The following is a 14,057-nucleotide window of genomic DNA, read 5'->3' as shown; positions in this document are numbered from 1 at the left end:
TTTGTGAGCTGAGCTGTCCATGAAGTAGGTTTTATCTGAGCCATAACTGCCTCCCCCCCCCCATCATAGTGTACTTTGACTTTGGCTTCTAGTAGAGTATCCGGAAACTCATTCAGGAAAAGAGGAATGAAATTATTCTAGTACCATCAGTATCTAGATAGGGTCTTCTTAAACTATGATTGTATGAGTTTCCGTACAACATTTTTGATTTATGAATTCCTTGTTATGAAAATTTCCTTTTTAAACTCACAAGAAATGAGTAGCTCCACTCAGAAAAGGTCTTGCTTTTTACTCAGTAAGAGGCCATCTGGTAGAGGAGTGCCCTTAAGTCCCAGAAAGGGAAAAGGATGCTAGTTTCACTGTTAGTCTATCTACAGGCCTGGGAACTGAGTTCTCTATTCGATAAGGCCCAAGTGGTCAAACATCTTATACCTACTATTGAGTCCACTCATGCTCTTGATTACACTTCAACCTGGCAACATAAGGATTACTTGGTAAATGGGTCTGCGTTGTGCTGAAATATGTGTAGGCATCCAGAAGTTCATGTTACCTCCAAAGTCCAAAAATTCTTGAAACACATGTACTCAGTGCCAGATGCAAGGTAGAGACTTGCGACTAACTTCAGAAGATGTTCCCATAGGCACAGGCCACTGGTACAGCAGGACCAAACCTTGGGGAAACAATGGTCTTCTCGTAGTACTTGTATATCCTGGTAAGTCGTGCAAGGTCTTTATGAAATGCTGTGGACCCAATGGAGTAAAGAATGAGAATTGATGTAATCAACTTTGAAAAGGCATGTTTATGTCCATGTCCATGGTATAGCTTTTATTTTAAATAAGTTTTTTTACTGTGAAAATACTGTACAAAGGGGTTACAGTTTACATGAGCAAGGTACAGCTTTATATGAAGGCAAACTTTAGAGTATGGTAAATAGCCCTTGCTAGCCTATTGTCTTTGTATATCTTCATATTTCATCAAGGTCATAATAGAAAAAGATAAGGCATGGAAATATTTAGTCTCAACGGATTAAATATTTTTTGTGTCTGTCCTGGGGCGTAACTCAGGACTCAGGAACTGTTTGAGTTTTGTTACTCAAGGCTGGTGCTCTGCCACTTGAGTTTGGCCTTCTTGGGGTTGATGAAGATAAGAGTCTCAGGAACTTGTTGTCTGGGCTGGCTTTCCACTGAGGTCCAGACATCTTGGCCTCCCACCACTAGCATCTGGCTGAAACTATTTTTAATGTCTCTCACTTTGACGTTTCTTGCCTAGTTGTATTTCTTTAAGAGGCACCTGCAAGCATCTTTTGAGTGTTATCACCTATATGAACTGGGGCAACTACAATTACATTTAGGCATGAGTGTAGCGGGTCAGGTGTATGAAGGTCTATATTGAGTTCAATGTTTTCAGTATCTGTAGGTTTCTCTCACTGAAGTAAAAAAAAGTTTTAAAGTGCTTAAGGAGTTCAAATCTTAATAAAATTTCAAGTGCTCCATGCAGTATGAACTGTGGTTAAGTGCAACAGTTCTTTAGTGAAAGGACTTAGACGAGGAAAGAACACACAGGAGGTTTTAAAGGTGAAAAGTTTACTGGGTGATGCTCCCGGGCAAACTCCCTGGATGGATCAGAGAGGTCGCCCATAGTCTGATTGTAGCAGAGTTTTTATGGCTGGGGTCAGCAGGGACTTGTAGCACATAACTTGTTTTGCGAGTTGGAACAGTGTCAGGCTAGTGCCCCTGAAGAAGGATTGGGATAGGTGCTGTGTAATTGGGACAGGTGGTGTATAAGGAAGTGAGTTTTTCTCAGCTGCCTCTGTCCTCCAGTAGCCTGTCATTTAGAACTTGCTATGTTTAACTGAAGACTGAGGACTTACTAAACAGTCCCATTGATTCATGGTGGCTTCCTGGTACCAATGGTAAGAGGGATTTGGGTGAGCAATATTGCTACCAATTGCAGAGCTCATTGCCAAGCTCACCTTTGCCTATGGAAAAATAGGCATCTTTGGAGCAAAGTCGGCTTGGATCTCATTTTAAGCAGGGAGCAGTTGACTTTCTGTTATGGAATCCTGCATGTCTCAGGATGTGTTGGGCTCAGCATCTAATGTTGCTTATTTGCAGAAGTTCTGGATAGATCAGATACAAATGATAAATGATTTTCTGAAAATGGTAGAAATATGGTTTCATAGGTCATGGTATAATCTTGACATGGCATCATTGCAAAGCCATTTGCTGGTCTTTGGACTTGGAATCATATGTATGTGGCTCACACATGTAAGTTAGGGTCTCAGTTATTCCAGGTGATCCAGAAGGTAAATGTCCACCCTGGAATATTGGGAGAAGGATATTTCCTTTTGAACCAGAAAAGTTACTGCTTTATTCAAGCTTCTCTAGTGAAGCAAAGAGGATATATAAATACATAATTAGGGGGGCTGACAAGTTTCAACCCCAGCCATTGGCGAGCTGGAAAGCCAGGAAGGCTCAAGATACAATTCAGAGTGGGTACAAAAGCCCAAGAGCCAGGGGATCTGGTGGTGAGAGTCTTACTAGGGAGCTGCTTAGGAACCCAGACTTCTAAGATGGATATACCAGCTTAATGTCCACTTAGGTTAATTTATAAGGATAGCTCTTTATTTACTGATTCAAATGCTAGTGCCTTCCAGACATACCCTAAGGTAAAGTGCTGACCAGCTTTCTGGATGTGCCTTAGTCTCACTAAGTAATTAACTTCTAAAACTACACAGCAGTGCTGTTGCCTTAAATATTGACCACCTTGGAACTTCAGTCTCAGCTCCTGAGTTGGGGTAGATCTCACAGATATGAACTTGAGAACATGTTGACAGAACTTGGGTTCTGGACCATGATTCTGAGTACTTCTTCAGACCTAGCAGTTTCTAGGGAGACTCCTAGATGCAATGAGCATTAGCAGATCAGAGATGGCTGCTCAGCTTCCAGAAGGGTGTTTTGCACCTCCACCTGCTCATGGAGGTATCAGGCAGGATGTATCATAAAACGGCAGGTTCTGAGTTTTGCAAACCTTTTCTTCATGACTTTTAAAAGGATCTAAATAAAATTATAGTCTAGTCTCACCCTGAGATCTTTATCCTGAGGACTCTGTAGACAGGGAGAGGAGCCAATATTCTGGGGAGAATAAAATAATAAGGGAAAGGCCAGGACAGTGGTGTGTACTAAGATCACCATTTAGGGACAAAAGCAAAGAACCTGTGAGCCACAACAGCAAACAAACCTGAAGGCTCAGTGGTCTACAAATCAAGACTGTTGATATCTTCTCCTGTCTATACAGTCTGTGGGCTGGTGGAGTTTGTCTGTGTATTCCTGTGGTCCCCAATATACGTACAGCAAAAATGCTACTGAGCATTTCTGAGTGTGGAGTCATTTGGTTAGGTTTTCCCTAAGTGTTCTTTCTTTTTCAGTATGCTCTGGGAGAGAGACTGCACAATGACATGAAGCAGTACTTTTGGAAGAAGGAGAGACTCAACAGTCACATTCCAGACAGCACTTTAGTACTCAGGTTTTAATAGATGCAAAAGTGCATCTTTGGTGGCCGTCTTGGGAAGGAGTGTAGGGAAGAGATTGTTCTTCCACTGATAGGAGGATGGCTACCCAGAGAAGGCCAAGCTTGTGGGTTTGGATCCCTCATTTTCTCCCCTACCCCACATACCTTCCTCCGAAGGAATAGAGATGGATTAAAGGGAACCTACATTTAGGGATCAACCTTCCACCTGCTTTGGGTCTGACCAAGAAGCCATTACAATCTTGACTAGCCAGGGCTAGGATAAGTGGCATGACTGTGAACACAGGTAAACAAAATCTCAGTTTCTGATGGTCAGTTTGACTATAGAATGCTTAGAAGTTTTTTCTCTTCAGTCACCTTGACTGTAATGTTTCTCTCAATCCTCTATAGGTTTTGATGAGATGCCAGCAGTTGTGCTGAGTATCCGTTGTGTGTGATGAGCCGTGCCTCTCTTGTGACTTGCTGTGGATCTGAATTTATCCCACGTGGTCTTCAGTGATTGACTGAGGTGCGTATGTAGGGAATGTTTGCTATAAAATGCAGTAAAGTTTTCAGCCATGGCTACTTAAATATTCAGTCCACCTTATTCTATCCTTCTGGAAATACCATTATGAATACGTTGGCAGGTTGGGTATTCCAAAAGAATTCCAAAGGCATTCCAAAGTCTGGGACTGTTGAATTTGTTAGGCTGTAGGATCGCAAATGACTTACTGTTTGATTTACTCTTTAGTTTGAATCTGGTGTTGAGTCCCTCTAGGAGTTGGGTCATTTCAGTTACTGTGTTTTTCAAATTTAGAGTTACTATGTGGTTTGTAAAGACTGTTTTCAATTTCCTTATTGATACTGAGCTACTGGCTCTCAACTATATTTTACTTCAATGGCATTTAGAATGTCTGAAGTTCTTATCTAGCAAATAGAAGATACAGGCCTCCTCATTAACCCCAGTAGTGGCATTGTGGACTACCTGTTTTATGGGCCACATGTTCTTAATTCTTTGCAGACCGAATAATTTTAAAGTTGAGTGACCTCATCATAAAGCTGGAGATTTGACCAATAGCTACTGTTTTGACTAGGTCTGTAAAGTGTGTTTTTGTGTAGTCATATAATCCTGAAGTTATGCTTCACCTTTCTAATTATGTAGCAGCTGTTTTGCCCCTTTTCCTTCAGCTGTGAGGAGTCTGAAGGTTAGCTAAAAGTGAGCTAGAAGGGTTTCACAGGTTCTTACTGGATACGTGCACAGCCAAGAATATGTATATGGCCTTTGAAAGTTTACCAAAGCATGCAGCTCTCTTAAGTCCCAATATTATCTATGAAAGATCTTCTACCCAGTCATAGTTTGATAAGAATCATCCTTGACAAGAAAATGAAAAAAACGGTAAAGGATAGAATTTGGTGGCAATTTGAATAGCAAGAAATGAGCAAGACTGACCACCATAAGCAGAGTTATGATGTTACCATGTGCTAAACGGGAATTTGATATTTGATTGTGAGATAGAGAAGCCACATTTTGAGAGGTTGAATTGGGAGTGTCTATTACAAAGCCGTCGACTGTGAGCGGACTCAGGTTCCAAAGCCTTGCAGCCTGAAATGCAGTTAATACTGTTAGGAAACTGAGCTATGAGGGCATTAGAGTCAATAAAGAGCAGAAAGCAGTTTTAACAAACCAGATAAACTCTAACAGAGTTGAGGAGGGACACCATGGTGACCAGAGGAGAGTCAGACAGGAGGCATGGCAGAAGGGTGGCAGGGGTGGGGAGGCTTAATGAGGGTCATAGCCACAAGGACTTGCCAGTTCATGGTAAAGGTCTCTCAGATGGCATTTCTTAGCCTGGGTATCCACATTTCCTTCCCCACTGGTTTTACGTACATAAAATCAAATCATTGATGCGTCAGTGAGTGAGAGGGATGTATTGGGTTCTTAGAACCATGAGCTTAACTGAGTTAATATGATTTTGAGCATAGTTTACATGGACCTACAAGGTTATACCCAAAAGAAGTACAATTAAGAGCCCCATGAGTGTAGATATCAGTTGCTAGTCACAGGGACCAACAAAAGTTTCTGAAACCAGCTGTGGCAATGCGCCACAGCTTTGTTTCTATGTTCTGTCTCATCAGAGAGGCTCTCCTGTATTAGACCTGTTAGCATAAAAACACATTTCTCCTAAAGCTGTGAAGAAGTCCCCCTCTTCAGTTTTGCCTGGGCTGATCCCAGCTGCAACCTGAGGTGTCTCCAGCAGTTAAAAGTTGGCTCAGTATAACTGATGGCCACATTATAATGAGGATTTGAACTTAAAGATAACTAGCAACCCTTTCCCAGATCAGGAGGGAAAATGTTTACAAACCTATGTACTGCAGAAATAGTGTCACACAAGACTCTGGCGGGGTGGGGGAGGGTCTTAGTTGTTCCCTGGTGAGTTGCTTGGTGTACCTGGTCACTCAAGGTTTAGCCCAGAGCTTTGGGTAGAAAATCCTATGGTCTGGCAAGATCAACCACTGTCCAGAGTCTTATTTTCCGTTCATCTTCTTGGTTAGATAATTTTTCCTCTGAGCAAACTGGCTTGGATGGCAGGCTGGGTTGGGGCTGCGCTGGCTTTAAGTTAGCTTTTCAGGCGGTGGCTGTACATTCCCTTTACTACTACAGAATCCCCTTTTGGATTCCCTAGACAATGCACCAGGGGAGCGGCTTTTGGGGACCAGATTTCCTCCAATAAGGCTAGGATTTCCTGGGCGGACATAGAAGACTTAGGTCTGTAAGCATTTCTCCACGGCAAGGGAGTCTACTTGGCACCACTGTTGCTATCACTTCTTGATTTCCAGAGCATGTCTGCCTCTTCCTTCCCTCACAGTATTGTCTCTACTTTCTGAGAGGAGTTAAAGAAACAGAATGCAATTATTCTTCCACAGCTGTCATCTTTACATTCACTGATACTAGGTTGCTGTAAATGTCTAGCAATACTTCTCTTAGAAGTTTCTCTGAGAAGGTTCCAGAAAATTTTTCTCTTAAAGCCCAGTTAGGTGTTTAAAAGTGCACCAATAAACCCATCTTCTGTTCTTAGTGCAGTCAGAGCAGTTGGATGTGCTTTCTAGGATGACAGCAGGACAACTGATGCGAAGAAAGCAGATGATAGTTCAATGTGGAATATGGAATGTAGTCTTCCTCTAGTCTTTGACTTTTAAAAAAGTATGTCTTACTTGACTTTGAACAATTGATCCTTATCTTCGACAACAAATTCTGACATCTAACTCCATAACCATGAACCTTAGGGTGGCTGCTTTTCTTACCTATTTAGCACAATGTCTTAACAAGTTGTGACATTGCGATCTGGTTGCTATTCTTGGAGAGTTAACTTCTTCCTTTTGCTCAAAAGTAGTCCTGCTTATCCCAGAATACTTGTGTTCTTCAGGGGAGGTTTACCTGACAGGGTGAGGTTTCATACAATTTCCTCTGAACTGGCATTCTCGATGGTGACGGCACAGGTCAGTATTTATCATGCCTGTTACGGGGTGGGGAACTGGCATCTTGTCTAGGATGTCTCTGCCTGGGCTTCCAGTGAAGGGCTTGAGGTTCAGAACCCTGTGTTTTTGAGCCTGAGTTTGTGTCTAATAGTGGGCTGACCTGGCATTCAGCTGAGAGCAAGGGCTTTCCTCTGCACTGCTGGTCTTAAGGGCAGCTGCTCTGTGGTTTTCTGGAGGACTTGACGGTGTGTGTGGGGGTGTCTGCCCTGTCCATGTGACATCTCTTAGGTGTGGTGAGTGGGTTGAGGGAAGCCTGAGTGAACTTAGAGTGAGAAGGACACTTTAGAACACTTCGCTCGATTTCCTATGTGGAAAGACATATCAGCCTCCTGACAACAGAAGTCACAAACCACGTGCTGGTTGTGGAAGAGGCCCCAGGCAGCTTCTAGCCTCTGTAGCCCCAACTTGTGCTTCTGTGTGTGTGTGTGTGTGTGTGTGTGTGTGTGTGTGTGTGTGTGTGTGTGTGTGTGTTGCTTCAAATGCAGGGGATGGAGTCCTACCTGCCTTCTGGAGCCACAGCTCGCAGTATTTCAGGAGCCAGGGGTTTTCTGATCCCTTAGCAGTGCTTCGGAAGGGATTAATCAAAAGTCTACTAGAGTGCATTCTATTGTTTTTTGTTTTTTTTTTTTTTTTTTTTGTCGGTCGTGGGGCTTGAACTCTGGGCCTGGGCGCTGTCCCTCAGCTCTTCAGCTCAAGGCGAGCGCTCTACCACTTGAGCTACAGCGCCACTTCCGGTTTTCTGGTGGTTTATTGGAGATAGGAGTCTCATGGTCTTTCTTGCCCGGGCTGGCTTTGAACCGCGATCCTCAGATCTCAGCCTCCTGAGTAGCTAGGATTACAGGCGTGAGCCACCAGCGCCCGGCCCATTCTATTGTTTTTTAACAAAATTATTCCTTATAATCCTGATGGCTCTAAAGTGGACTTAGCTCTAGACAGAACGGGAAGCCTCTCTAATCGCTCGACTGAATTTAGATGATGTTGCAGGCGCGATGCTGTGGATGGCTACTCTCAGGTTCTCGGAGCCTGAGGCAGCAGCAGATTGCTTGGAGCCGGGAGCTTCAGGCTACATTAGCATAGCGAGACAGTTTCAAAGGAAAATATCATTCACGTTGTTTATTAATGAATATAATTTCTAAATACGCAAATGGGGATTGTTCACGTCCCACTCCCTGCTATCCAGTGTCCTCTGAGCTGCCTCTGCACAGATGATTCTAAGATGTTGTCCATGCCCACTCCAATTTTTTGGATACTCCTCAAAGTGTGTATTACAGTAGGGTCTCCACAGGAGGAAATCATGGGTAAGCACAGGCAATGGGCCGAGCCCAGAGCTTCCCCGCTGCCTCAGGAATGGCCCCATCCAGTGTAGAGCACAAGCCAACCTCCCAGGGATTTCGACCTTGGCCATGGGAGAGGCTTCAGGAAGAAGCTCGGTTCCTGTGGCCAAATCAGCTGGCTGATCCCTCCGGAGTCTGGATCAGCATCCTCTAAAGAAGGCTCTTTCCTGAGGCTTGTCCTGCTATTTCTTGTGAATCATCTCCTGCCTTTAAGAACCTCTCCAGGACAATATTGAAGGGGTAGAATTTGGGGGTTCTATCAGTGGAGAATCTCAAGATAGTAAAGAATTCCTTTTAGCAGAGATAAGGACATATATGTTCCAACATCCCTACTTGACAGACATATTTTTGCCTTTTGTGTCTAAAATATGTCCTCTGTGCTCAGTCACTAGGTCTACCTGATGCAACCTCCTGACAACTTGGTGCCAGGTAAACCCTGATGGTTAAATGGCTCCAGGACATCCATCTACAGATGTCCTTCGTCAGGCTGCTGCCCAATTGGGCTCCATCCTTCTTTATCCTATTCCTTCATGTTGCTAAAGAGAGGCAATCTAAAGCTGTAGTCTATCACTTCCAGAAAATGAATGTACTGGTCACTAATTCCAGTCTACCAAAAGTCATGTGGACCAGTTGAATCTCTAACCTTCATGTTTTGATGAAGTGAAAACAGTGCCTATATATGGGCTAATCTGAAATGTAAACCCTTGATGTTTGACAGGTACCTTGTAGGTTTACATATCTGACTCCACAATGGGACCTCTGCTTACACAGTACCCAAAGCTAAGGAGCACTAATGTAAAGTGGTTTCTGTTACCTCAGATCCCAGGGAGGAGGCAGAGGCAGGGGGCCTGGGCCCAGTTCCTTGATGGCGGAAACCTGAGTATTCTTAGCATATATTATTTACTCTGTCTGCCTGGCTGGGGTGGAAGTGGGGTTCACTCTTCTAAGCCTGCTCATCTTTGCACGATCAAGCTGCCATGAGCCTCATAGAAGCTCAGCCTCTCTGGCCTGAGAAGGTTGGGAAATCTCCATTCTTTAAAGTCTGGTTGGTTCTTAGGGGATGACCTCAATTGTGTATGTATGTATGCGTGCACATGGGTACGTACTAGGCTTGGAGATTTTGCCTCTTGCTTGTATCTTTTCTGCTCAAGACTGGCATTCTATCACTTGAGCCATACTTCTGACTTGGCTATTTGCTGGTTAATTTGAGATGGAGTCTTGAGGACTGTTTTGTACAGGCTGTCTTTGTACTTTAGTCCTCTAGGTTTTGGTCTCCTGAGCTTCTAGGGTTAGAGATGTGAGCCACCAACACTGAGTTTAACCTTAACGTTTGAAGATTGTTCTTCCTGTATGTTGTCTAGAATATGTTGGATAGAGTGGTGTCTTTGTACCCTATTGGGTGGGTAAACTCCAGTAAGGAAGTTTTGTAGGTCCAGAGAAGGCTTTGTGGGAAGGTTTGTGCATGTTTTTTTTTTCCCCCACGGAAAATCCAAGTATTTTTTCCCACATAAGGTTTACTAATGTGCCTCGAATATTTACAACTTCAAATTCATCTGAATTTTTGAAGTTCAACACTGTTTGTAATTTTCAACGTGATTGTGGAAGAAAGAAGATTTGTGTGTTTATTTTCTGGCTTCCAGGGAAAACCATTAGGAAGCTTCTCTTCTGAAATACAAAGCCTGGGTGACTTTCTGATGTTTCCTCTGACAGATCTGAACAGTACTCCCCAATTTCCCCTGATATACCAAGTAACCACTGAGTTAGAGGCTGAGCTAGCCTTGGAAGGGTGGAAATGGGTCTCATATGAATGAAACCAGGATGGTGGCAGGGTTGGGGTCCCATCTGGTTGCTCTATAAAACATTTTCCTTGTTCTGCCCACCTTTTGAGAGGTTCCGTGGTTCACCTTCGAACTTGGGTCCTCTTCCATCTCAAACCTGGCAGCTCATGTTACATTTGTCTGGCTCTCACCGGCACTCCAGCCTCCAGCCTACCATGTTTGTTTTTCTGTTTTGCCTCAGGATCCCTGGTTGATGTCAGCTAATTTTCAACTTTCTTTCAGTATGCTCTTAATTCTCCCTTGGCATGTGATGTAACATGTTCATGCATCCGAAGATCAGGATGGGGAGATCTTGATCTACCTCTACCTAGTACCTTCATCTAGTGCCATTGTGGAAGTGATCGCAGGAAGCCCAGTGGAGGGATGGTGGGAGGGGCAGGAGGGAAAAGAGCTACTGAAAGGGATAAAATTGCAATGGTATCTTAGAGGTTCAGGACTCTACTGAAGTATCTGAGGATCATATACAATATGTTAGAATGTCCCTCCATGAGGATAGGTCTGGCTTTTTCTTCCAACAATTTACCATGACTATAACTTCCCCTTCTTCTGTAAATGAAGATGTTGAACATGGCCTGGGGAAGTCCAGCATTCTAACCAAATGTCAACTTTCTGGCTATATTCAATAGCATGCAGCACTTCACCATAGCAAGGACTTCCCTAGGCTATCATCCCCTGAAATTTAGAGAAGGACTTTCCACCTCTGAGCTCAGCCACGTGCCCATCTTCACCTTCCTCAACCACTACCTGAGTTAAACACCTACAATGATAAATGATTTATCTTAATCCCAAGCCTTAAGTTCAGTTCCACAAAAAGCAGGTGATATTGTGAGTTTAAATATGTCAAATTAGATCCACTTGTTGACAATGAACTCTTGCAAATCGTAAGTTGTACATTTCTTCTACCATATTTAACTTAGAACAGCTCTCATTCTTCAGGCATGATGGAGATATAGATTCCACACATAAGCATGTATGTATTACCTAAATCAATGACTGCATTTCATTTAGGCACATATTTCTATGAAGTTTTGGGGATCGTATTTCTGACAGGCTTTATTTTGTTGAGCATAGCTCTTGCAATTTAATGGCTTTTTATTGGAAACTAAGACCCAAGAACAGTCGGCATCTCATGTAAATTCTAACCATGGGTGCTCTTTTGTCTATGAGACATGTTTTTCTCTTCTGCTATATCATTCCTTAGTTGCCTTGAATTCTGAGAAGCACATTGCACTTCCTATTCTCTCCTCAAGATGCCTGATAACTGGCTGAAAAGGAAAGATGAAATATATGTGAAACCTGCTTTTTTGCTGACCCTAGAAGGTCTACTGAGGAATGTAGAAAAGACACTCTGAACCTCATGTGGAAACATTTGGCTTTGACTTTGCCTCCTGTGTGGAGGTGTTTAATACCATCAGCTCCTTTTCTTCTGGATGCCTGACCTAAGTCATGCATTGACCTTTGTTTGCTAGGTGCTCTGTTCGTGAACTTTGCTAGGTAACGCTGTTCCTTACAGTTCATGGGTAAGTGTGTGTATGTGTGCGCACATTGCTAAGCTAGAGCAGTTGGAATTGACTGGGTATGGTATTACTTCTCTGGGGAATGTATTCATTCCATGTTCCCAAAGTTGTTCCTCAGGATACTGGGGAAAGGTGCGGGGTTCACTGGGGTCCTGGGTCACATTGGTTTTTACTTGGCTCCCACATCCATGGTTCTGTGATCTCAGGTGGTCTGCCTTCTCTACTGAGTTCATTTTGTTATGGTGAAGAGCTGAAGGGATGTTCCAGCAATTCATCTCTGACAAAGGAAGTTTGCCCTTTGGCTGTTGATCTCAGGTGAGCTCCCAGTGTTTACCGTGAGATGACAACCAGGGTCTATCTACCTTGTGACCACAGTCAGGGTTTCGTTTTCTGTGGGTAATGTTGGTTGAAGGTAAATGGAATGTTTTATCCAAGTAGGAAAGCTTTGCTTCATACTTACATAGTGTAGAATATGGGGAGTCTTGTAGTTGGCAAAGAATGGTCCCAAGCCTGGGATCTGTATCAGGTTACAGCAGCTCAGGGCTTCATGCTTGCTAGGGAATCACTTCTCTACCCTATAGGTATCCGGGCTGGACATGTGGCTTTTTGTCTTCCAGATAGTGTCTCAAAATTTTGCCTGGGATTGGTCTTGATCAGCAGTCCTCCAACCCTTGCTTCTTGTGTAGCCAGGATTATATAACAATGATAAAATCTTAGTTTTTCAATGTGCAATAAAGATGGGTTTTCCCTCTACTAGCAGTTCTTGCGGCTGACAACCAACAACAGTCTATGACTGAGGAATGAATTCTTGTAGTGAGATGAAAAGCCTGTTGAGAATCCAGTCAGACCTTGAGTTGCTTTCCTGACCTAGTTTGTTCTTTCGGTGCTCTTTAGTTTCCATCCTTAATTTTGGAGCTCTTCTCTGTCTCAACTCGGAATATGCTAATCAAATTGTTGCCCCGATTCTTCTCAGTGTTGTGTGAATGAAGCTGCTAGTTTCAGGATTCTAGGTTGCTTTAGGTCTCCAACGTGTTCCAGGAGAGATTTCTCTGGACATCTAGAAGCTGTGCCATCTCCCCAGTGAAGGTCATGCATAATGACCTTGAATGACAGCCTCACCAGTAGACCCAAAGTCTTTGCTCTTGGGCGCACATAGATGACTGGGTTGCAATTCCTAACTCCCAGGTGACCAGGAGTATGCATATGGATCTCCTAGTACTATCATGTCACAGATGATGCAGCGAATGACTCTGTACACACACCTGGCTTCCTAAGCAGAGCAGAATTTAGTACATAGTGTTGTAATGTGATGCTCTTCCTATCTTTGACCTACGTCCCATTTGAATGACTGATGCCCCTTTTGGACATTCCACTATTGGCACCAGGAATGCTAAGGAGCCTATTTGACTTCCTAAGTGCCTACTCACTTGAACACTTCCCAGGATTGAACATAAAGGTAGCATTTGATCCTGCCCTATGTATAGCCTCTGGAAAAGTTATCTAGAAGACATATGCATCTGATTTTGTGCTGACCTCAAGTGGAAGGAGCTGCTTCATGTCTTTGGCTTCATAAATCCCCAGCCATGTTGGCCTGTTGGACACTATCAGTTCAGCTGCCTCCTGTTTTTATCCTTGTCTGTCTGGTGCTCTTATTATGTCTTTGTATGAACGTCAATCCTAAGGCAGAAGGGTGGCTAAAGGTTTTCAGTCTCTATCATCGCATGATTTTAAAGTATTGATTTATGAATGACATGTATCTCACTGTTTTGGGAATGCCCAGGGAGAGGCAATCTGCAAATTTTATGGTTGAAAAATTTTAGTATTGGAATAATGTCTTTAAGCACCTGGAAGTTCAGTTGGATTTGTGGCCTCCAGTAGGAAGAACTTAATTCTTCAGGAGGATTGCTTTGAGCCCAGAATTCCAGGAGATCTAGTACCTTGTATCGAGACCAGGCCCGAGAATACTCCAGTCCCACTGACTGCTATAGTTGAAGGACAAAAAGTATATTCTAAAACCACATTCTCCACTTGTATTATTAGGCCAAGTCTAACCCTGAGAAGTGTTTGGACTAGAAGCTTGTCTTGATTTCATAAGGAATAGGTTGTCAAACTACTTGGCTAGAACTCTAGTCCAAAGAGGTGTGCATTTGTAGAGAATACTCACATTCTCTATAAATGTGGCCATTGTCACCATTTTTCTGCTCTGATGATTCTAGGTGGTCTCAAGGTTACTTCATTACAATACTCTAAATTTGTCTCAAAATATGTTCTTACTGAGCCCAGGGCCCTTGTGTTGTTCAGGGGGAAGTTCTTCATATTTTAAC

Source organism: Dipodomys merriami, unplaced genomic scaffold (genome assembly GCF_024711535.1).
Source record: "Dipodomys merriami isolate MVZ:Mamm:240054 unplaced genomic scaffold, mDipMer1.0.p SCAF_805, whole genome shotgun sequence".
NCBI classification, from domain to species: domain Eukaryota; kingdom Metazoa; phylum Chordata; class Mammalia; order Rodentia; family Heteromyidae; genus Dipodomys; species Dipodomys merriami.
This window is presented reverse-complemented; position numbering follows the sequence as displayed.